The sequence below is a fragment of the Dromiciops gliroides genome, chromosome 5 (genome assembly GCF_019393635.1).
Source record: "Dromiciops gliroides isolate mDroGli1 chromosome 5, mDroGli1.pri, whole genome shotgun sequence".
In the NCBI taxonomy this organism is placed as follows: Eukaryota; Metazoa; Chordata; class Mammalia; order Microbiotheria; family Microbiotheriidae; genus Dromiciops; species Dromiciops gliroides.
The window spans coordinates 206,764,244-206,787,470 of NC_057865.1; the positions used below are offsets into that span (position 1 = coordinate 206,764,244).

At 34.9% G+C, this 23,227-nt stretch overlaps 1 protein-coding gene and 1 pseudogene across 6 annotated transcripts in view; one reads left to right on the plus strand and one right to left on the minus strand.

The window, feature by feature from the left end:
* The window catches only part of TMEM117 (transmembrane protein 117), a 185,708-nt gene that overhangs the window by 105,496 nt on the left and 56,985 nt on the right, over positions 1-23,227 (minus strand). The window lies entirely within an intron of this gene.
* On the plus strand, positions 4,747-5,513 carry LOC122727955 (annotated as a pseudogene).

A 23,227-nucleotide genomic window follows, 5' to 3' on the forward strand; every position in this document is an offset into this window, starting at 1 on the left:
GTGCTATAGGAAATGACAAACAGGATGATCCCAGAAAAACCTGGAAAGACTCATATGAACTGATGTATAGTGAAGTGAGCAGAACTGGGAGTACACTATGCATAGTAACAGCAGTATTGTTCTATGAGCAATTGTGAATGACTTAACTACTCTCAGGAATACAATGATCCAAGACAATCCTTCGGGACTAATGATGAAGCATAGTATCCACTCCCATAGAAAGAACTGATAAAAAGAGTACTTGTGGATTGTACATATATAACCTATATAAGATTGGTTGCTGTCTCTGGAGGGGGGAGGAAAGGGAGGGAGGGAGAAAAATTTGGAACTCTAAATCTTATGAAAATGAATGTTGAAAACTACCCTTACATGTAACTGGAAAAAATAAAATAAATGTTTGTTGCCCCCCCCCCAAAAAAATAAATAAATGCAAAGATTAAATGAATGAATGAATGAACAAATAAATAAATGGATGAGTGAATGAATGGATGAAATTAATTAATTAATTAATGAAAGAGAAAAACCTAAGGACCTCCACCAATCAACCTATTTGCCCCGTAACACTTTGGAATAGTAATCATCATTATGGTGATCATAATTACTACTCAAAGTTTATTATCTTCACAATATTTCTTTTATTCTATAAATTATTCTCCTGGTTCTACTCACTTCACTTTAAATAAATTCATACAAGTCTTCCTAGGTTCCTCTGAACCTACCCCACCTTCATCATTTTTTATAGCACAATATTAAAACCATACATATACCATAATTTGTTCAGCCATTCCCCAATTGATAGACATTCTCTCAGCTTCCAATTCTTTGCCACCACAAAAAGATATGTTATAAACATATTTATGCATATGGGTCCTTTTCCTCTTTGTTTTATTTCTTTGGGGTATAGACCTATTAGTGGAATTAAGGTTAAAAGGTTTAATAGCTTTTTGGGCATACTTCCAAATTGGTTTTCGGGATGGTCGACCTAGTTCACAGTTCTACCCACAATGCATTAGTATAAAACTGTTTTCTTACAGCCCCACAAGCATTTGTCATGTTCTTTTTTTTTGTCATTTTAGTCAATCTTAAATGCTGGTTCTAGGAATTATCTCTGACTGTCCCCCATGTCTAGAGCACTCTCCCTCCTCCACTCTGAATACTGATTTCCCTGGATTCCTTTAAGTCTCAACTAAAATTCCATCTTCTTCAGGAAGCCTTCTCCAAACCCCTCTTAATTCCAGTGCCTTCCCTTAATTATCACCTATTTATTCTGTCTATAGCCTGCTATTTATATCCTTTGACAATTAATCAAATACCCCTTTTTCCTTGTAAATTTGACTCAATTCCTTATATATCTTAGAAATGAGATCTTCAGAAGAGAAACTTCCTGCAAAGATTGGGGGGTGGGGTAGGGGTTTCCCCCTCAGATTCCCCCTTCTCCTCTAATTTAAGCTGCATTATTTTTGTTTCTTCAAAAGCTTTTTAAATTTTATGTAATTATTATTAATCTTCAACAAAATTCCCATATTTTAATTATGTTCAAAATCATATAAAAGCAAAGAAGGGTAAGTATGTACTAATGTAGTTTTTATAGAGGTATAACACTGGCCCCAAAAGAAGGTCCTCTGGTTGTGAGTCTCAAGTACTGCCTTTCTTAAGGCTACAGAAAGAAAGACAGCCTGTCATTGTGTTATTTACTGGACAAGAGTTGATTAAGTTGATTGCAATACCTGAACTTCCCACCAGATATTCTACTTGTAATACCAGTCTAGGACTTGTCAATTTCTTTTTGGCATATGCAAGACTTGCAACTTTTTTCTAACAGCCTGTAGTATAAATATGCATAGGCAGCAATTCCTCCATCTTTGATTAACATCTCATTAGCTGGATTCCAATTTTATCTACAATATTAGTTTCTAAATTTTATGTAGTGATACCCAGAATTTAAAAAAAAAAAAAGTCATGTAGAGTTGAACTGATTCACCAAAGAGTAAAGGTAGGGAGGGAGGAGAGTATAGTTAGTGCAGGGGTGATGACTTGGGAAAGAACTTGGGGGACATAGAGATCAAGGTGAGGAAGAAGAACAGGGTTTGGGACTGCAAGAGAAGACAGTCAGTCAACAAGCTTTTATCAAGTATTTACTATGTTCCAGGCTATGTACTCTAGGGAAATAAAGAAAAGCAAAAACAACCCCTGTTATAAAGAAGTTCATATTCTAATAGGGGATACAATACAAAAATAACTAGGTATTTACAAAATATATACAGAGGTAAAGTCACCTCATAGGAGAAGTCATTAGTTTTAATTGCTAGAGAAAAATCAAGAAAGATTGATCTTTAAAAGGTAATTTGATTTCAAACCTCAAAAATTATTGGCAACATTGGAGTGAGCTGTTTCAGTTTAATTGTGGGGTCAGAAGTGAGATTGGAAAGGACTGAGAGAATAGGAAGTGGAGGAAGATAAGAATAAATAGCCTTTTTCTAAGAGTTTGGCTGAGAAAGGAAGGAGATCTATAGAATAATATTTTGAGGGGATGGCAGGGTCTAGTGAGGATTTTATAAGTACTAGTTAGACTTTTTAGAGACAGCAGGGAAGTAACTAGTAGAAAAGGAAAGACTGAACATGGGGGAGATGGTCAAGGTCAATCTGCTAGAAAAGAGATCATTGGGCTATCTCTTTATCAGATACTGGAATAAAGAAGAGAATTGAAGGGTATATCAAAGTATTATGAGACATAGATAAGGGGAGAAGAGGGAGATCCTGGGAAAAATGGTCACATTTTTTCATGCAGAAAAAACAAGACCAAGAAATATACACATACCCACAAATCAATCTCAATCTCAATCTCAATCTCTCTCTCTCTCTCTCTCTCTCTCTCTCTCTCTCTCTCTCTCTCTCTCTCTCTCCACACACACACACACACACACACACACACACACACACACACACAGAGTCATGCATATTCATACACACATGCATTATATCCTTTCATTGCAGAGGTGGTGGCTTATACTGCTTATGCTGTCAGACTAGGACATGTTGCTTAGTTTTGTTTTGTTGTTAGTTTTGTTGAGCTACTGTATTCCTCTTTCTTTTTAAACCTGATACAGAGGATAGCTCCCTGGATAGGATCTTATCAATAAAAATAAGGTAAAAACAGAAAAAAAGAACACAAAGTTCTTTCCCCACAGAAACCTTTTGCTTTAACAAATGGACTAGAAAAAAATAACTGTGTATCTAAATAAAATAATTTATGTTCCTTTATTTTTCTTTTTATAACTATTTCCCCACTTTTTCCATCTATGTATATTAAGTTTTCAATTTGTAAATCCTAAAACTAAGTATACTAATAATAGTTCACAGTAATAGATTTGGGGGGAGGGGTAGTTTACAAATACCTTTATGTGAAATAACGACCACACAAAATCCTAAATTCCTATGAAGTACAATGTTAAATATGGTGAACAAAGGATCACATCACATTTCTTTCATGTTTTATGATTGCTTTTAACCTAAAGGACAATAGAAGTAGACATTGAGTATAAACAGTCTACAATTCTTATGTTAATAATAATGATTCACATTTTTATACTATGTTAAGGTTTGCAAAGTGCCCTTCTTATAACAACCTCAAGAGGTAGGAAGAGTCACTATTATTATTACTATTTTAAAGATGAGGAAACTGAGGCTCTTAGAGGTTAAAAGACTTAATTCCTACTTAATTCCTAATAAGTATCTGTACAGGGTTTTGGACCCAAGCTTCTGGATTCCAGGTGTTTGACAATAAACAACAATATTGTACATCAATAGTAACAGGGCCAAGTTTGACCATTATAATTACATGACATTCACTTTGGGGTTTTCATTCTTTCACTTCTATTGTGCATTTTTCCTGGTTCTTTCCATGCTTTTTCTACTATAATATCTTGTTTTTCTACTAATGATAACTTATACATAATAGAGAAATAGAGTAAAATATATCAGGAACACATATGACCAGAAAATACATGGTAGTGAACACATTGAGGAATAACAGGCGGTCAGTACAAGAGTTGTTTTGGTATTAAAAAAATTTTTAAAGCATCAGAGGAAAGCCTCTACCAGGTTAAATGTATCCTCCATGAAAAATTTCTAGAATAAAAATTTCAGGGGAAGAGGTAACATTGGATAGATAATGACCAAACCCTTTATTGAAATATATTCTACCCAAACCTAGAGTGATCTCTTTCTCTTTTACTCTTTTGTCGCACTTATTTCATGTGTTATGCATTTCTATTTATGAAGCGATAGATTATTAGTCATGTGGTATTTTTTTTGTCTACGTCATCCATCTAAGTTCTTACAGCATGTGGAAGAATACTCTTATATGAATGATTTTAATAACTTCCTAATCAGCACTTTTCTAATACATTTTTCTGTACTTCACAGAATCATAGAAATTTAGAGTTGGAAGGAACCTTAACAACGATCTACTCCATGCTATATATTAAAGGAATTTACACTATAACAAACCTGACAAGTGGTCCTCTAGCCTCTCCACTCCAAGATCTCCAGGGAGGGAAAGCTCTCCAACCACAAATGCAAACAATTCTTTTTCCAGCAACTATAATTGTTTTCCTCGTGTCAAACCTAAGTTTGATTCTTTACAGCTTCAATCCATTGCTTTTTTTTCTATTGCCTGAGAACTGATCACTGACTTCTTGGTTCATACCAAGGTTTGCCTATTTGACAGTTCCCATCCTCAGGTCCATGATCACACATACTAATACCCACTGCCCCTTGTTTGCCATAGCTCATGAGGCCCTTTTTTATCCTGCTGAGAGGGAGCTGGTGAAGAAGAGGCTGATGAGGGAGAACAAGGTGGCAACAGAGAAATGGATGTCTGCCCTGACTGTGCTGTTTGTCATGGACACCTTCACTGAGAAATATGGTCCCACTATTTAGGATTTTTACCTCAAAGAGATCAAATTGGACTCTTCTCCCACTGTGCTAAAAATTCTGGACACTGCAGGAACTGAGCATTTTGCTTCAAAAATGGCTATGGCTTTATCCTAGGTAAACATCCTCATTAGCCAATAGTCTTTCCAGGATATCAAGGCAATAAGAGACCAGATTGTCAGAGTCAAAAGACATGAAAAGTCCGACTCATCCTAGTAGGGAATAAAGTGAATCTGGAATCAGAAAAGTAGGTTTTAACTACAGAAGGAAGAGCTTTGGCTCAGGAATGGGGATGCCCATTCATGGAAACATCAGAAAAAAGTAAAGCAATGATGGATGAACTTTTTACAGAAATTGTCAGGCAAATGAACTATACAACCCTGACTGAGAAACAAGATTGGTGTTGTAAAACTTACACTACAATGAAAAATCTAACCTCAATTCATAAGCTACACAAAGCAGAGAAAACTCAGAGGAAATTTACAGATTCTGCTTTGGACAACTTGACAGCCTGGGTTGAAGAAATGAGTCTCAGTAAACTTATCTTGATAATAGCATGTTGCTATACACCTAATTAAGTACATAAGGTCCGTGGCCTTCAAGATCCAAAGAGCTTAACCAGGAATACTTAGCATGTTTACTATAAATTAAAATAGATTCTTTATTAATGAGTCCTTTTGTAGTTTTCTATGCAAGGGTTCATTTTTAATATTTTAATTGATTTCTTTAATCACTTTCTAAACTTATATTTATGTTTTTCCAAACTTTTAATGGGAAGTAAATTGAACCTTAAACAAGTTTAATAAACTTCTGTTTATTACCCTCCAGTGCTTCAATCTATTTCTGATAATATTTGTCTCCTGAAATAGTTGGTCAATATTTTGAGACTTCATGTTCATATGTGAAAGTACTATAAGAAGTTAAAGATCACAAGTTACCTGCGTGAATGTAATATAACCTTTCTCATCCAATGCAGCTTGTGATAGGATATGGTAATTAACATGTATAGAAAGTAGACATTGCAGTTTGAAATTTACAATATTTAGCTAAAGGGGTTTTCATGATTTTTAAAAATTTCATTTGCAACAATGAATGCAGCTAAAGAATTTTCCCTTCTGTGAAGTTCTAAATTTAGTTGTGACCTACTTTTAACAATACCTTTGAAAAGGGATACTGTATTCCAAGTAAATTAATTTTGTGCTCCTGCATCTCAGCCTTGCCTGGCAGATTAGTCATTTATATCTAATCCATTTCTGCACATGTAAATTGAATACAAATCAAATGAGGATGCATTTTATACTATCAGTTTGTTCTGAATAATATTTAAAGCACTGTCACAATGGCTTTTTCAGTGCTCTAAATTGCAAATATTCTCTGAATGCATGAATGTATAAAAATAAATGAATGAGTAAATAAAAATCAAAACAAACGACTATCTATTTTAAGCCTGGGAGAAAGAATAAAACTATACCACAACATCCAAGATCAGTTCAAGATGGAACCTTTCACCCCACTCCAGCCCAAGGTATTCCCCAAAGTCCCTACTCCATTTGTATATAAAGGGCTATTTGATCCTCAAAGTCAAGTTATTATTATACATGGGTAATTCTAATAGATTAATGGGGGCATACCAGTTTTTATGAGGGGTTCTGAGGGAAGGTCACTTAGGTAAGAGAATTGGTAACATGTATGAGTGCTTACAGCAATCTCTATTGACAATTATGGGTTGTTGGGGCAGCTAGGTGGCCCAGTGTATAGAGCACCGGCCCTGGAGTCAGGAGTACCTGAGTTCAAATCTGGCCTCAGACACTTAACACTTACTAGCTGTGTGACCCTGGGCAAGTCACTTAACCCCAATTGCCTCACTAAAACAAAAAACAAAAAAACCCAACAACAACAATTATGGGTTGTTTCTTGAAAAATAATTCATTTGGAGCCCTACAGTATTCCATTCAGTATTAATCAATTTGATATGGTTCCATAGGAGTAGTGATTTCTGTATATTAGGCCCCAGAGCTATGAACTGTAGGTTGTAAGTTCACTTGTTTAATCATAGGAAGCTAACTAGAGGCCCTCCACCCTTGTTTTTCCTTGTCATGGTGACCAAGCCCAATGTGGCAGAGGTAACTCAATTACATGGAAAGTCTTCCAACGTGTTTTTGTACTTCCAGACCATTCTCTCTTGTCCGACATGAGCAAGTGATCATCTCATGACCATCTAGTCAGTGAAGATACCCTCTGCTTTGCCCAGACCTGACCCTGGTGATATAACATTTTTGCTTATTTTAGTTTATGTGTCATGTCAACCAATGGAATTCTTTTATAGCCACTTTAGAATATCCAGGTAATAGTTTTGGTATCAAACCTTATAAAAACAAGGTCCTGGAAGAAGGACTGTGAGGAAGGTCTGAGGTCCACTTCATTGGAGGGGACCATAGACCCTTTAATAAAGTGATATTGGCTCAGAGCTCTACCTCAGTCTCTTTTATTGCAGGTTGGATAATTTTAATTACCACATTTTCATTTGCATTTCTCTTTTTATTAGTAATCAGGAACATTCTTTCATATGGTTTACATTTCATTTGCAAATACTCCTGACCACAGAACTACAAGAAATATAAATAAATACAGCTACCCAGGAAAGCAAAAGATAACAAAATATATTACCTTATCTATAAAAATAATTGAAAGAGAAAAAAATACTTCTGGGGTTTTAAAACCCCTATGATGTGTTTTTTAAAGGTATTAAAACAGGGAGAACATTAAGAAATTTTCTTCCTAAAATCACAAAAGATAATTAAAATGAAAGTGTATTTTTAAAGAAACAGGACATGTAACAATGGAGGAACAGGCCTGAAAGGCCACAGATAAAACCACAATACTCCCCTCCTCCCACACAAAGCTAAATCAATATTTGTGTGTGCAACTATACTTCAGGATGTGAATGTTCATAAAAGAAGGGAGGGGAGGTAGAAGATACAGGAGGATGGATAATGTACCCTAACTAGGTCCTATAGTCTCTCAGAAAGAAGAAGAGTTATAGGAAAATGGATATATTGGCAAAGGGAGAATTTGAAACAGTAGAAAACAAAGGAAGAAATCTCAAGACAATGGTAGGAGTGTGACTCACTTAAGAGCTATGCTACAGGGAGAGAAGTATTCTATAATGAGATGAGAACATGAAATGGGCATAATCTGTAGGGATTTGGTGCTCAGAGAGTACATATACACACTACTGAGAGAATGTTGTGCTTCCATGGAAAACATCTTTCCTCAAGAGCAGGAGAATCAGCTCTTGTAGGGGCCACTGATAATCCAGAAGAGTGGGAAGACATGGACACAGAGAAGATTGCATGATATTTGGGAAAGAAAATGATCATGAAGAGGAAAGGGAGTTAGACCATGATAATTAAACCACATAATCAGGAACAAAGGGAAATTTATACCACAGGACAATTCTTCTATCTTCTCTATCTGCCACAGGAATTGATAATACTATCCTCTCTATTCAACAGAAATTGATGCTTCTAAAAGTGAGGGACAACAAAAAAATTACAAAAAGGGAATATAAAAGGCAATAATGTAGAAACTGATTAGAAGAAGGAACTCAAAAGGAATACTTTATAAGCTTTAATTTCATAAGAACACAGACTTTAAAAGTAATGAATAATTACAAGAAATATAAATCAAAGAATAAAAAGTTATAATAGACATAAAGGTAAGGGAATTAAGAAAGAGAATAAAGTAAAGCAATCCTTTTTAGAGCACAGGGCAGAAAATGATAAAAAATTTTAATTAACTACTTAACTGATAGAGGAAAAAGGAATAATTCAATAACTAGATGAAAGGAAAAAAGAAAAATCAATTAATAAATTAAGTAAAACTCTAAAACTAGGTAAAGGGGTGACAAATAGAAGTAGGGGACTTGCAAACAAGGAGAAAAGAACATATGACAACAGGGTTGCCCTAATGTAGATTAAGCAAAAAAAAATTAATTTTAAAACCTGAAGAGATTAAATACTATATTTAAATAAAAAGAACAGAAAGAGATTCTAAGTTGGAAAAAAACTATTTGAGATAAATGAAGGAGAATTTAATGTTCCTCTCAGATTTGGGCAAAGACAAAGATTTTTTAAAATAAAAAAAAAATAGAATTAACAAAGTGCTCAAGAAACTTGAGCTAGGAGTTGTGCTATCTTCTAAATGAGACTGGCAAAGTAGATAGATAGATACATGCCTACATACATACATACTTACATACATACACATACATGCATGTGTAGGCAGACACATAAACATGTGTATACAAAGGCACTATAAAGAAAAACCAACAAAGAAACACAAAGAAAGAGGTGTTGAAAACTGGAGAAAAAACAGATAACTTGGAGCCCCAAAAGACTATAGAAATGATGATCAAAACTAAAAGTTGGTTCTGTGGAAAGACTTATTGTGGAAAGAAATTGATAAGTACTTAGTAAACCTTATTAAAAAGAAAAAGACAAAAAAATAGTATCAACAAAATAGAAGATTATTTATCAATACTAATTATGCAGTTATATGAGTAATGACTAAAGACACAAAAGAAATAGAGGAATACCTTCAAAAATACAGAATATCCAAAATGGGAGTAGCTAGGTGGCACAGTGGATAGGGCACTGGCCCTGGATTCAAGAGGACCTGAGTTCAAATCCAGCCTCAGACACTTGACACTTACTAGCTGTGTGACCCTGGGCAAGTCACTTAACCCCCAGTGCCCCACAAAAAAAAAAAATAATAATATCCAAAATCGAGACATCTTATCTCAGAAAAGGAAAGAGAACAAGTTGTAAGGGGGAAAAAAAAACAACTCTTGGTCTTGATGGATTATAGGAAAAATTCTATCAAATTTTTAAAGAACAATTAGGGCTAATATTTGTATAGACAAATTATTTTTTAAAAAACTAAGAAAGTAAGTACCCTATCATATATCTTTTATTGGACATATACAGTCCTAATACCTAAACCAAGGGAAAATAAAGGAGACAGACAGACAGACAGACAGACAGGGACAGACATCTAGAAACTAGAAACATCAACAATACTGGTACAAAAACTAAAGATAAAATTCTATAAAACATCAATTTATCTAAGAAGTCATTCATTATGACCAAGTTAGATTTGTATCAGGGAGGCAAGGACAGTTCAACATTAGGAAAATAATCAAAATAATTAATCATATTAAGCAGTCAGCTAGCATTTATTAAGTATCTACTATGTCCCAGCCACTGTGTTAAACATTTGGTATGCAAAGAAAGACAAAAATATTACCTAATTGGAGGTGGTAGAGAAAAACAAGTAAATGACTACATACCAATGAGATATATATAAGTTAAATTTGAGATAATCACCAGAGAGAAGGCATTAAAGGGGGCCAGGAAAGGCTTCTTCTTTTTTTTAAAACTTTAAAAAAAATTTTTGGGGGGGGGGAGATGTTTTAGATGGCACTGAAGGAAACTAGGAAAAACAGTAGCTCATTTCTGGATCTTCATCCAGTTTGCACCAACTAATCCTGGGTATATGGCAAGGAAGAATTCTCTCTTTTTATCCCTTTATACAGTTTTCTTTGGGGATTTCATCAGCTTTCATAGATTCATATATCATCTGCCATGCTTCCAGTCATCCTAGGGGATAGGAAATAAAGAACCTGGGCTCAGAATCACTGGGATGGGGAAGGGTTGGGAGTATACTAATTAGGTGGTGCAGTGGATCAAGCACTGGCCCTGAATTCAGGAGGACCTGAGTTTAAATCTGGCCTCAGACACTTGACACTTACTAGCTGTGTGACCCTAGGCAAGTCACTTAACCCTCATTGCCCCGCAAAAAACAAAGAAACAAAAAACCCTCAAATAAATTGTGATCATCCCTAAGGGGTTCTGCCTTGGAGTGGAGTTATACCGGAGAATCAAACAGCCAGTAGTGGGTAGCATACTCATACCAAACAAACAAGCAGGGGCAGCTAGGTGGCGCACTGGATAGAGCACCGGCCCTGGACTCAGGAAGACCTGAGTCCGGGTCCAGCCTCAGACACTTAACACTTACTAGCTGTGTGACCCTGGGCAAGTCACTTAACCTCAATTGCCTCACCAAAAACAAAAAAACAAAAAATAAAAAAACCCAAACAAACAAAAACCCCAAACCACTTGTTGAGAGGCAGAGCCAAGATGATAGAATAAAGGAGGTTGGTTAGATTATAACCAAGAATCACCTACCCAGGAAAACAGTATAATCCTTCAGAAGGAAAAATGGATTTGGGCTTTTAAGCATTCCTGATGAAAAGACCAGAGCTGAAGAAAAAATCTGTAATTCAAATACAAGACTCAAGCACAATCATAAGGGATTCAATAAGGTTAAACTCTTTGCTTTTTTTTTTTAAAAAAAAAAAACTCTTTGCAGTCCTACAAGGGAAGATAATACTTGTAACTCCTAAGAACTTTATAATTATTAGGGTAGTTACAGAAGGATCATGTATGAGTTGACTATAAGGGAATGATATACAGAAAAAAAAATTTAAGAGGTGATAAGAAGAAATGTACTGGGAGAAGGGAGGAGAAAAAAGTAGAATGGAGTAAATTATCTCATATAAAAGTAGCACAAAAGAGCTTTTACAGTGGAGAGGGGAGGTGGGTGAGAGCACTTAGACCTTACTCTCATTGGAATTGGATGAAAAAGGGAATAACATACAAATTCAGTAGGATATAGAAATATATCTTACCCTACAAGAAAGTAAGAGGGGAGGGGGATAAGAGAAGGGAAGGTGAATTAGGGGAAGTGGTGGTCAGAAGAAAAACACTTTTGAGGCAGGTCAGAGTTAAATGAGGGAGAGAAAGAGAGATGGGAGGGAGGGTGGATTTTCAAAATTGTCCAATCTGCAAGAAAAAAACAAAACGAAATACTTGGGCAGAGCTCTGAGCCAATCGCATTTACTGAAGGGTCTATGGTCCCCTATAATGAAGTTGACCTCAGATCTTCCTTACTACCTGAGATACCCCCTTCCTCCAGGGCTTTAGTTTTATACTGATTGATACCCCGACGATACAGGTGAAGCAGATCAAAAATGCAAAATCTTATTGATTGATAGACCTTGCCCTCAACCCTCTAGGAGTGTCTACACAAAGTACATAATCCCATTGGTTGACAAACAGGCTATATGCAGACCTTAACAGCCTATCTTGACCTTTCAGGAGGTCTTACCAAGCTAACGAACACACCCATAGGCTGGTAGAAAGGCAGGCCACAGGGTGGCAACCAGAATCATTCATTGGTAATGTACTCGTGTTCATCTCCTCATGGATGACAAGTGACAAAGGGGCAATAAAAATAGCTAGAAGACTTTCCATGTAATTGAATCACCTTTGCCATGATGGGTTTGGTCACCATAACAAGGATAGAGGTCCTCTAGTTAGCTTCATATGATTAAACAAGTGAATTTACAATCTACAGTTCAGAGCTTTGAGGACTCGTATCAAAATTTATAATCACCACCCCTATGGAATCATATTAAACTGATTAATACTGATTGGAATAAAATAGGAGTCCAATAAATGAGAGAGAGAGAGAGAGAAAGAGAGAGAGAGAGAGAGGGATGATGGAGGGAAATACACAGTAATCATAACCATGAATACGAAAGCTTATCCATAAAATGGAAGCACACAGAAGAGCGGATAAAAAACCAGAATGGTACAATGTGTTGTTTACAAGAAACACATTTGGGGCAGCTAGGTGGCACAGTGGATAAAGCACTGGCCTTGGATTCAGGAGGACCTGAGTTCAAATCTGGCCTCAGACACTTGACACTTACTAGCTGTGTGACCCTGGGCAAGTCACAACCCTCATTGCCCTGCCCAAAAAGAAAGAAAGAAAGAAAGACATTTGAAGCAGGGAGATACAAACAATGAAACAGTGTAAAAAGGTAAGGGTTATAGCAGAATGTATTATGCTTCAGGAGAAATAAAAGAAAGCAGAGGTGGTAATCCTGATCTCAGACAAAGCAAAAGTTAAAATAAATCTAATTAATAGATATAAGCAGGGAAACTGCATCTTGTTAAAAGATACCATAGACAATGAAATAATATCAATACTAAACATATATACATTAAACAGTATAGCATCCAAATTTCTAAAGAAGTTAAATGAGTAAACATATAGTAAAACTATACTAGTGGGGGAAACCAACTTTTCCCTCTCAGAACTAGATAAATTTAACCACAAAATAAACAAAAAAGGAGTTGAGGAGGTTAATAGAATTTTAGAAAAGTTACATATGATATACATCTGGAGAAAACTGAATGGAGGTAGAAAGGAATATGCTTTGTCTCAATGGTACATGGTACCTATACAAAAATCGATCATGTTTTATAGCATAAAAACTTCACAATCAAATGCAGAAAGAGAGAAATATTAAAGGCATGCTTTTCAGATCATGATGCATTAAAATTATATTTAATAAAAGGTATGGAAAGATATATTAAAAATTATCTCTAATTCTAAAGAATGAGTTGGTCAAACAACAAATCATATAAACAATCAATAATTTCATCAAAGAGAATGACATGAGACAACATACCAACATTTATGGGGTGCAGCAAAATCAGTACGTGGGGGGAATTATATCTTTAAATGCTTACATCAATAAAATGGCAAAAAAGCATATCAATGAATTGGACATACAACTAAAAAAAGCTAGAAAGTGAATGAATTAAAAATCGCCAATTAAACACAAATGAAAATCTTGAAAATCTAAAGAGAAAATTATAAATTTGAAAGTAAGAAAACTATTGAATTAATAAATGAAACTAAGAGCCGTTTTTATGAAAAAAAACAATGAAATAAACAATTGGTCAATTTGATTAAAATAAGATGAGAATGAAATTACCAGTATCAAAAATTAAAAAGGGTGAATTCACCACCAATGAAGAGGAAATTAAAGCAATAATTAGAAGTTATTTTGGTCAGTTGTATGCCAATAAATCTGACACTCTAGGTAAAATAGATGAATATTTACAAAAATATAAATTGTGCAAATTAAGAGGAAAGAGAATACTTAAATAATCCCATTTTATAAAAAGAAATTAAATAAACCATCAATGAACTCCCCAAGGAAAAGATAAATCCCACAACTAGATGGATTTATAAGTGAATGCTATGAAACATTTAGAGAACAATTAATTCCAATATTATATAAACCATTTAAGAAAACAGGTGGAGTCCTAGCAAATTCCTTCTATGATACAAATATGGTGCTGATAACTAAACCAGAAAGAGCAAAAATAAAGAAAGAAAATTATAGACCAATATTCCAAATGAATATTGATGAAAAAATTTAAATAAAATGCCAGCAAGAAGATTACAGTAATCTATCACCAATATTAGGAAAACTCTCAGCATACTTGACCATATCAATAATAAAACCAACAGAAATTATATGATTATCTCAATAGATGGAGGAAAAGTTTTTGACAAAATATAGTACCCATTCTTATTTAAAACATAAATGGAGCTTTCCTTAAAATGATAAGCAGCATCTATCTAAAACTATAAGCAAACATTATCTGTAATGGGGACAAGCTAGAAGGTTTCCCAGTAAGACCAGGGGTGAAACAGGGATGTCCAATATCATCACTATTATTCAATATTATAATAGAAATGTTAGCTTTAGCAATAAGAAAAAGAAATTGAAGTAATTACCCTAGGCAATGAGGAAACAAAAAAAATCATTCTTTGTAGACATTATGATGGTACACTTAGAGAATTCTAGAGAATCAACTGAAATACTACTTGAAATAATAACTTTAGCAAAGTTGCAGGATACAAGACAAACCCATATAAATCAACAGCATTTCTATTATCAACAAAACCCAGTAACAAGAGAAATTCCAATTAAAATAACTGCAGAGGGGCACTAGGTGGTACAGTGGATAGAGCACCAGCCCTGGATTCAGGAGGACCTGAGTTCAAATCTAGCCTCAGACCCTTGACACTTACTAGCTGTGTGACCCTAGGCAAGTCACTTAACCCTCATTGTCCTGAAAAATTATAATAATAACAATAGTAATAATGATAATAATAATAACTGTAGACAATATAAAATGCTTGACAGTTTACCTGCCAAGACAAACCCAGCATTTTTATGAACACAATTATAAAACACTTCACGCAAATAAAGTCAGATCAAAACGACTGGAAAAATAACTATTGCTCATGAATAGGCTGAACTAATATAATAAAAATGACAATTCTACTTAAATTAATTTACTTATTCAGTGCCACACCAAATTACCAAAAAATTATTTAATAGACTTTGAAGAAATCCTAACAAAAATCATCTGGAAGAACAAAAGGTCAAGAATATCAAGGGAATTAATGGGAAAACTGTAAAGGAAGGTAGTCTAGCTATACCAGATCTAAAATTATATTCTAAAGGAGCAGTCATCAAAACCATCTGATACTTGGGAAACAATTTTTACACACAGTGTTTCTGATAAAGGCCTCATTTCTGAAATACATAGAGAACTGAATCAAATATATAACAATACAAGTTATTCGCCAATTGAGAAATGGTCAAAGGATACGAACACGCAGTTTTCAGATGATGAAATTAAAGCTATCTACAGCCATATGAAAAAATATTCTCAATCATTACAGATTAGAGAAATGCAAATGAAAACTACTCTGAGGTACCACCTCACACCCATCCAATTGGCTAATATGATAAAAAAAGGAAAATAATAAATGTTGGAGAAGATGTGGGAAAACTTGAATACCAATGCACTGCTGGTGGAGCTATGAACTGATCCAACCATTCTGGAGAGCAATTTGCAACCATTCCCAAAAGGCTTTAAAACTGTGCATACCCAACCAAACGAGAGATAGAGAATATTATGAAATGCAAAACAGATTATTTTGATTACATTAAATTAAAAAGGGTTTGTACAAACAGAAGCAATGCATCCAAAATTAGAAGGGAGATAGAAAGCTGGGAAACCATTTTTATAACCAGTATTTCTGATAAAGGCCTCATTTCTAAAATATATTGGGAACTAAATCAAATTTATAAGAAACCAAGTTATTCCCCAATTGAGAAATGGTCAAAGGATATGAACAGGCAGTTTTCTGATGAAGAAATCAAAGCTATCTATTCCCATATGAAAAAATGCTCTAAATCACTATTGATTAGAGAAATGCAAATTAAAACAACTCTGAGGTACCACCTGACACCTATCAGATTGACTAATATGACAAAAAAGGAAAATAATAAATGTTGGAGGAGCTGTGGAAAAAGTGGAACACTAATGCATTGTTGGTGGAGCTGTGAACTGATCCAACCATTCTGGAGAGCAATTTGGAATTAGGCCCAAAGGGCTATAAAGCTGTACATACCCTCTGACCCAGCAATACTACTATTAGTCTTTTTCCCAAAGAGAGCATAAAAAAAGGGAAAAAGACCCACATATACAAAAATATTTATAGCTGCTCTTTTTATGGTGGCAAGGAATTGAAAATTGAGGAGTTACCCATCAACTGGGGAATGGCTAAACAAATTGTGGTATATGAATGCAATGGAATACTATTGTGCTATAAGAAACGATGTGCAGGCAGATTTCAGAGAAACCTCGAAGGACTTACATGAACTGATGTTGAGTGAGATGAGCAGAACCAGGAGAACATTGTACACAGTATCAACAACTTTGTGTGTTGATCAACTGTGATAGACTTAAGTCTTCTCAGCAATACAGTAGTCTAAGATAGTTCCAAAGGACTTATGATGAAAAATGCTCTCCAAATCCAGAAAAAAAAAAAAAGAGCTGTGGAATTTAGATGCAGATTGAAACATACTATTTCTATTGTTTTGGGTTTTATTTTTTGAGGTTTTTCCTTTTTGATCTGATTCTTCTTTCACAACATGACTAATGTAGAAATATGTTTAATGTGATTGTACATATATAACCTATATCAGATTACTTTCTGTCTTGGGGAGGGAAGAGAAGGAGGGAGAAAAATTTGAAACTAGAAATCTTATAAAAACAAATGTTGAAAACTATATCTTACATGTAACTGGAAAATAATAAAATACTTTTATGGAAAAACAAAAACAAAAACAAAAAAAACTGTGCATATCCTTTGACCCAGCAATACCACTACTAGGTCTATATCCCACATGTACAAAAAAAGGACCCACATGTACAAAAATATTTATAGCACTCTTTTTGTGGTAGCAAAGAATTGGAAACTGAGGGGATGCCCATCAACTGGGGAGTGACTGAACAAATTTTAGTATATGAATGTAATGGAATACTATTGTGCTGTAAGAAATGATAAGTAGATGGATTTCAGAAAAACCTGGAAAGACTTACATGAACTGATGCTGAGTGAAATGAGCAGAACCATGAGAACATTGTACACAGTATCAACAACATTGTGTGATGATCAACTGTGATAGACATAACTCTTCTCAACAATACAATGATCCAAGACAATGCCAAAAGATTTATGGTGGGAAAGGCTTTCCACACTCAGAAAAACAACTATGGAGTCTGAATGTAGGCTAGAGCATACTATCTTCACTTTTGTTGTTGTTTTTTTGTTATTGTTCTTGTTTATTCCTTCTTGTGTTTTTTCCTTTTGTTCTGATTAATGTGGAACTACGTTTAACATGATAGTAATGTATAACCCATATCAAATTGCTTGCTGTCCTTGGGAGGGGGGATAGAAGGGAGGGTGGGAGAAAAATCTGGAACATAAAAAAATATCTTTACACGTAATTGGAAAAATAATTAAAATGAATAATTTTTTCTTAAATAAAAGCTAAATAAAACAACAACAACAACAAAAACCCACTATCCGTTACTGGCTAAGAAAGAGAATGGTGCATTGGTGGAATAAATTGAGTACAGAAAACATAGTAACAAATGGCCACAGTAATCTACTATTTGATAAAAGTCCCTGGCTTCTGAGAAAAGAACTCACCATTTGACAAGATCTTCTTGGAAAACTGGAAAATAGTATGACAGAAACTAGGTGGGTATAGACCAATATACCAATTACACCATATACCAAGATAAGGTCAAAATGGGTACATGAATTAGACATAAAGCATGATACCATAAGGAAATTAAGAGAGCAATAAATAGTTTATCCATAAAATCTATGGAGAAAGGAAGAATTTATGACTAAACAAGCTATAAAGAGATAATAAATAATAAGATATAAAATGAATATTTTGATTATATTAAATTACAGAGGTTTTGCACAAACAAAACAAATGCAACCAAGATGAGAAGGAAAGCAGAAAGCTAGGAAACAATTTTTATAGGAAGTCTCTCTGATAAAGGCCTCATTTCTCAAAAATATAGAGGAATGAGTCAAATTTATAATACAAGTAATTCTCCAACTGATAAATGGTCAAAGGATATGAACAGATAGTTTTCAGATGGAGAAACCAAAGCTATCTATAATAATATGAAAAACCTTTCTAAATAAATATTGATTATAAAAATGCAAATCAAAACAACTCTGAGGGACCACCCCACACCCAGATCAGATTAGGTAATGTAACTGGAAAAGGAAAATGATAAATGTTGGAGAAGATGTGGGAAAATTTGAGCTGTGAACTGATCCAACCATTTTGGAGAGTAATTTCAAATTATGCCAACAGGGTAATCAAACTGTACATACCCTTTGATCTAGCTATATCACTATTAGGTCTATATCCCAAAGAGATCATGAAAAAGTGAAAAGAACCTACATGTACAAAAATATTTATAGCAGCTCTTTTTGTAGTGGCAAAGAATTGGAAATTGAGTAGATGCCCATCAATTGGGGAATGGCTGAACAAGTTGTGGTATTATGAATGTACTGAAATATTCCTGTGCTATAAAAAAGATGAGAAGGAGGATTTCAGTAAAACCTAGAAAGATATAGGAAATGATGCAAAGTGAAGGGAAAAGATCCAGGGAAACATTGTACATAGTAATAGCAACACTGTATGATAGTCAACTATGATAAACTAAGCAATACAATGATCCAAGACAATTCTAAAAGACTTATGATGGGAAATGCTATCCACATCCAGAGAAAGAACTGATGTAGTCTGGTTTTTTGTTTTTTTGTTTTGGTAGGGCAATGGGGGTTAAGTGACTTGCCCAGGGTCACACAGCTAGTTAAGTGTCAAGTGTCTGAGGCTGGATTTGAACTCAGGTCCTCCTGAATCCAAGGCCAGTGCTTTATCCACTGCGCCACCTAGCTGCCCCGAACTGATGTAGTCTGAATGCAGACTGAAGCATACTAGTTTCTCTTTTTTTTTCTGTTTCTTCTTTCACAACATGACTAATATTGAAATATGTTTTACATGATTATACAAATATAACCTATATCAAATTGCCTACTGTCTTAGAGAAGATGGAGGGGAGAGAGAGAGAGAAAAAAAAATTGGAACTTAAAATCTTATTTTTTTTCAATTCTAAAGTTTTTATTTATTTATTTCTGTTTTAATGATAAACATTTTTATTTATAGTTTTGAGTTCCAAATTTTATCCCTTTTTCCTTCCCTCCCCTCTTCCCTCCCTGAGGTGGCAAACAATCTGTTGTGGGTTATATATGTGCAATTATGCAAAATACTAACATTCAAAGTTTTATTTTTAAAAATGAATGTTAAAAATTGTCTTTATACGTAATTGTAAAAAATAAAATACTATCTAAAAGAAAAAAACAAATAAATTATATTTTCAAAAGAGTATCCATTCCCTCTACCCCTCTCCCGTTTTCCCTATCCCTATCCATTCCTGAACTGCTCTTACTTTCCTCTCTTCACTTTCTTTTTTTTTTTTTTAGTGAGGCAATTGGGGTTAAGTGACTTGCCCAGGGTCACACAGCTAGTAAGTGTTATGCGTCTGAGGCCAGATTTGAACTCAGGTACTCCTGACTCCAGGGCCGGTGTTCTATCCACTGCGCCACCTAGCTGCCCCCCTCTCTTCACTTTCTTAACCTTATAGTTAAGGCTATATACTGTCAGGTGATACCATAGGAAAATTAGGAGAAAAAGGAATAGTCTACCTTTCAGATCTTTGGAAAGGAGAGCAGTTTATGACCAAACAAGAGATAGAGAATATTATGAAATGCAAAATAGATTACTTTGATTACATTAAATTTAAAAGTTTTTGTACAAACAGAAGCAATACATCCAAAATTAGAAGGGATACAGAAAGCTGGGAAACAATCTTTATGGCCAGTGCCTCTGATAAAGGCCTAATTTCTAAAATATATAGGGAACTTAATCAAATTTATATGAATCCAAGTCATTCCCCAATTGAGAAATCGTCAAAGGATATGAACAGGCAGTTTTCTGATGAAGAAATCAAAGCTATCTATTCCCATATGAAAAAATGTTCTAAGTCACTATTGATTAGAGAGATGCAAATTAAAACAACTCTAAGGTACCACCTGACACCAATCAGATTGGCTAAAATGACAAAAAAGGAAAATAATATATGTTGGAGAAGATGTGGGAAAATTGGAACACTAATGCATTGTTGGTGGAGATGTGAACTGATCCAACCATTCTGGAGAGCAATTTGGAATTATGCCCAAAGGGCTATAAAGCTGTGCATACCCTTTGACCCAGCAATACCACTTTTGGGTCTTTTTCCCAAAGAGATTATAAAAAACGGGAAAGGATCCACATGGACAAAAATATTTATAGCTGCTCTCTTTGTGGTGGCAAAGAATTGGAAATTGAGGGGATGTCCATCAATTGGGGAATGGCTGAACAAGTTGTGGTATATGAATGTAATGGAATTCTACTGTGCTGTAAGAAATGATGAGCAGGTGGAGTTCAGAGAAACCTGGAAGGACTTGCACGAACTGATGATGAGTGAGATGAGCAGAACCAGAAGAACAATATACACAGTACCATCAACACTATGTGTCGGTGAAATGTGATAGATTAGATTCTTCTCACCAATCCAATGGAACAAGAATGTTCCAAAGGACTCATGATGGAAAAGGCTCTCCAAATCCAGGGGAAAAAAAAAGTAACTGGAATATAGATGCTGATTGGACCATACTATTTCTTTTGTTTTTGATGCTGTTGGTTTTCTGATTTCAGGTTTTTCTTTTGTGCTCTGATCCTTCTCACATAACATGACTTAATGCAGAAATATGTTTAATGTTATTATGTATATTTAACCTATATCAGATTGCCTGCTGTCTAGGGGAGGGGGGGGAGAAAAATTTGAAATCTTATATAAACAAATCTTGAAAACTATTTCTACATGTAACTGGAAAATAAGAAAATACTTTTATTTTTTTTAAAAAAGACTATATACTGTCTTCAACTTATCTCAGGTTCCTTTTTTCCTGTTGATTCTTCCTTATGTGATGCCTCTTGCCCCTCTGTCATTGTCATATTCCTCTACCTTTAACTCTCTTATGCCCTTTTCTTACTGTTGGTCATTCCTTCCCAAAATCCAAACTAAGGTAATGCCCAGGATATGCATTTACCATTCCTATTTTAATTTAGATGAACAAAACTGGAGGAAGTTATACTACTATGTCAACTAGATCCATTATGAATTCATGTTAATTAGTCTCAATTGGACTCTAACTGATCCATGGTTAATCCTCTTCTGTAATCCTTTACTCTGTTTACTATTCTGGCCAAATATATGATTTTTTTCCCATGCCCCAACAACGCAAGGAGACAAAGGTATTACAGTGGAGTCTACTCATACAAAAATTGTGAAATATAAACATGTTCACAATGTCATACATGTAGCCAGACACCTTTTAACTCATGTTTAAAGAACCCCATTGCACTCTGGGTCTTGCTTGTTCCTCCAACGTACTCTCCTGCTAGCTGGTTTAAAATCCCAGAGACAGAAGATCCTTTCCCCCAAGATGGCACCAAAGGCAAAGAAGGAAGCGGTTGTTCCCCTCAAGACGGAAGCCAAGTCCAAGGCCTTGAAGGCCAAGAAAGCAGTATTGAAGAGTGTCCATAGCCACAAAAAGAAGATGATCCTAACATCCCCCACCTTCTGGTGACCCAAGACTAAGACTCAGAAGGCAGCCCACATATCCTTGAAAAAGTGTTCTGAGGAGAAACAAGCTTGATCACTATGCCATCATTAAGTTTCCCTTGACCACCAAGTCTGCTATGAAGAAGAAAGAGGAAAACAGCGCCCTTGTCTTCATTGTGGATGTCAAGGCCAACAAGCATCAGAGCAAGCAAGCTGTAAAGAGGCTTTATGACATCAATGTGGCCAAGGTCAACACGCTGATCCTGCCTGATCGAGAAAAGAAGGCCTGTGTCCAACTGGCTCCAGACTATGATGCTCTGGATGTTGCCAACAAAATTGGAATCATCTAAACTGTGTCCAGCATCCTACTCCACTATAATGAAAAATTTTTCATTTAAAAATAAATAAATAAATGAAATCTCAGAGACAGACTACCATTATAGAGTTACATTCAAATTTTCTCCATGAATGAGGGGCACTACTGTAGAGTGAAAATTAAGTTATCATTTGCTCACCACTCTAGCTCTTGAGACCCCATCAGTCGTATTATCTATCTATACAATCAACCACTCAAAATAATGACAATTTTAGATCCTAAACTTTACTTACTTAACATTATTTAACAATAAGGCAAAAGATAATGTTTTAGATAATATATTAAAGCAAATTTGTAAATAAGGAAATACACTGCAATACACATGTAAACCCAGATCATACTCTCCCATCTTAACACTCAATAGCTTGGTTGAGAAGTGGGCACACACTTCTCACCAGTAACCTAATATAGAAATGCATGAAAGAGGAAAACATCTGCTTAGAGAAACTCACAATTCTAGACTGCAGGCTTCAATGTTACTGGTCCACTCAGGAACATCTTTGTCATATAAAACTAGTTCTTCACTTCCTTCCTAACTGTTGATCCTCAGCATTCTTCAGCTAGGGAAATTCTCTTCTCTTTTCTACTCAAACACAGCCTTTATAAGATCTTTCAAATAACTATCATTTTTAAAAGGGTGTTTAGAAAACATTAGTCTTCACGTTAGCTGCTCTCTTTAATCTAGAGAATTACAAAGTTCATAAGACTGACTAGATAACCAGACAACCCAATTACTCATTTAACCTGGATACTAAGCTATCTAATCAGAATGGAGTACACATTCTCAGTGTCACTCTTATAGCCAGTTCAACAGGATACTGTTGCAAAATCCTCTCTGTTTTTTTCTTTTCAAGCCAGAGGCAACAAT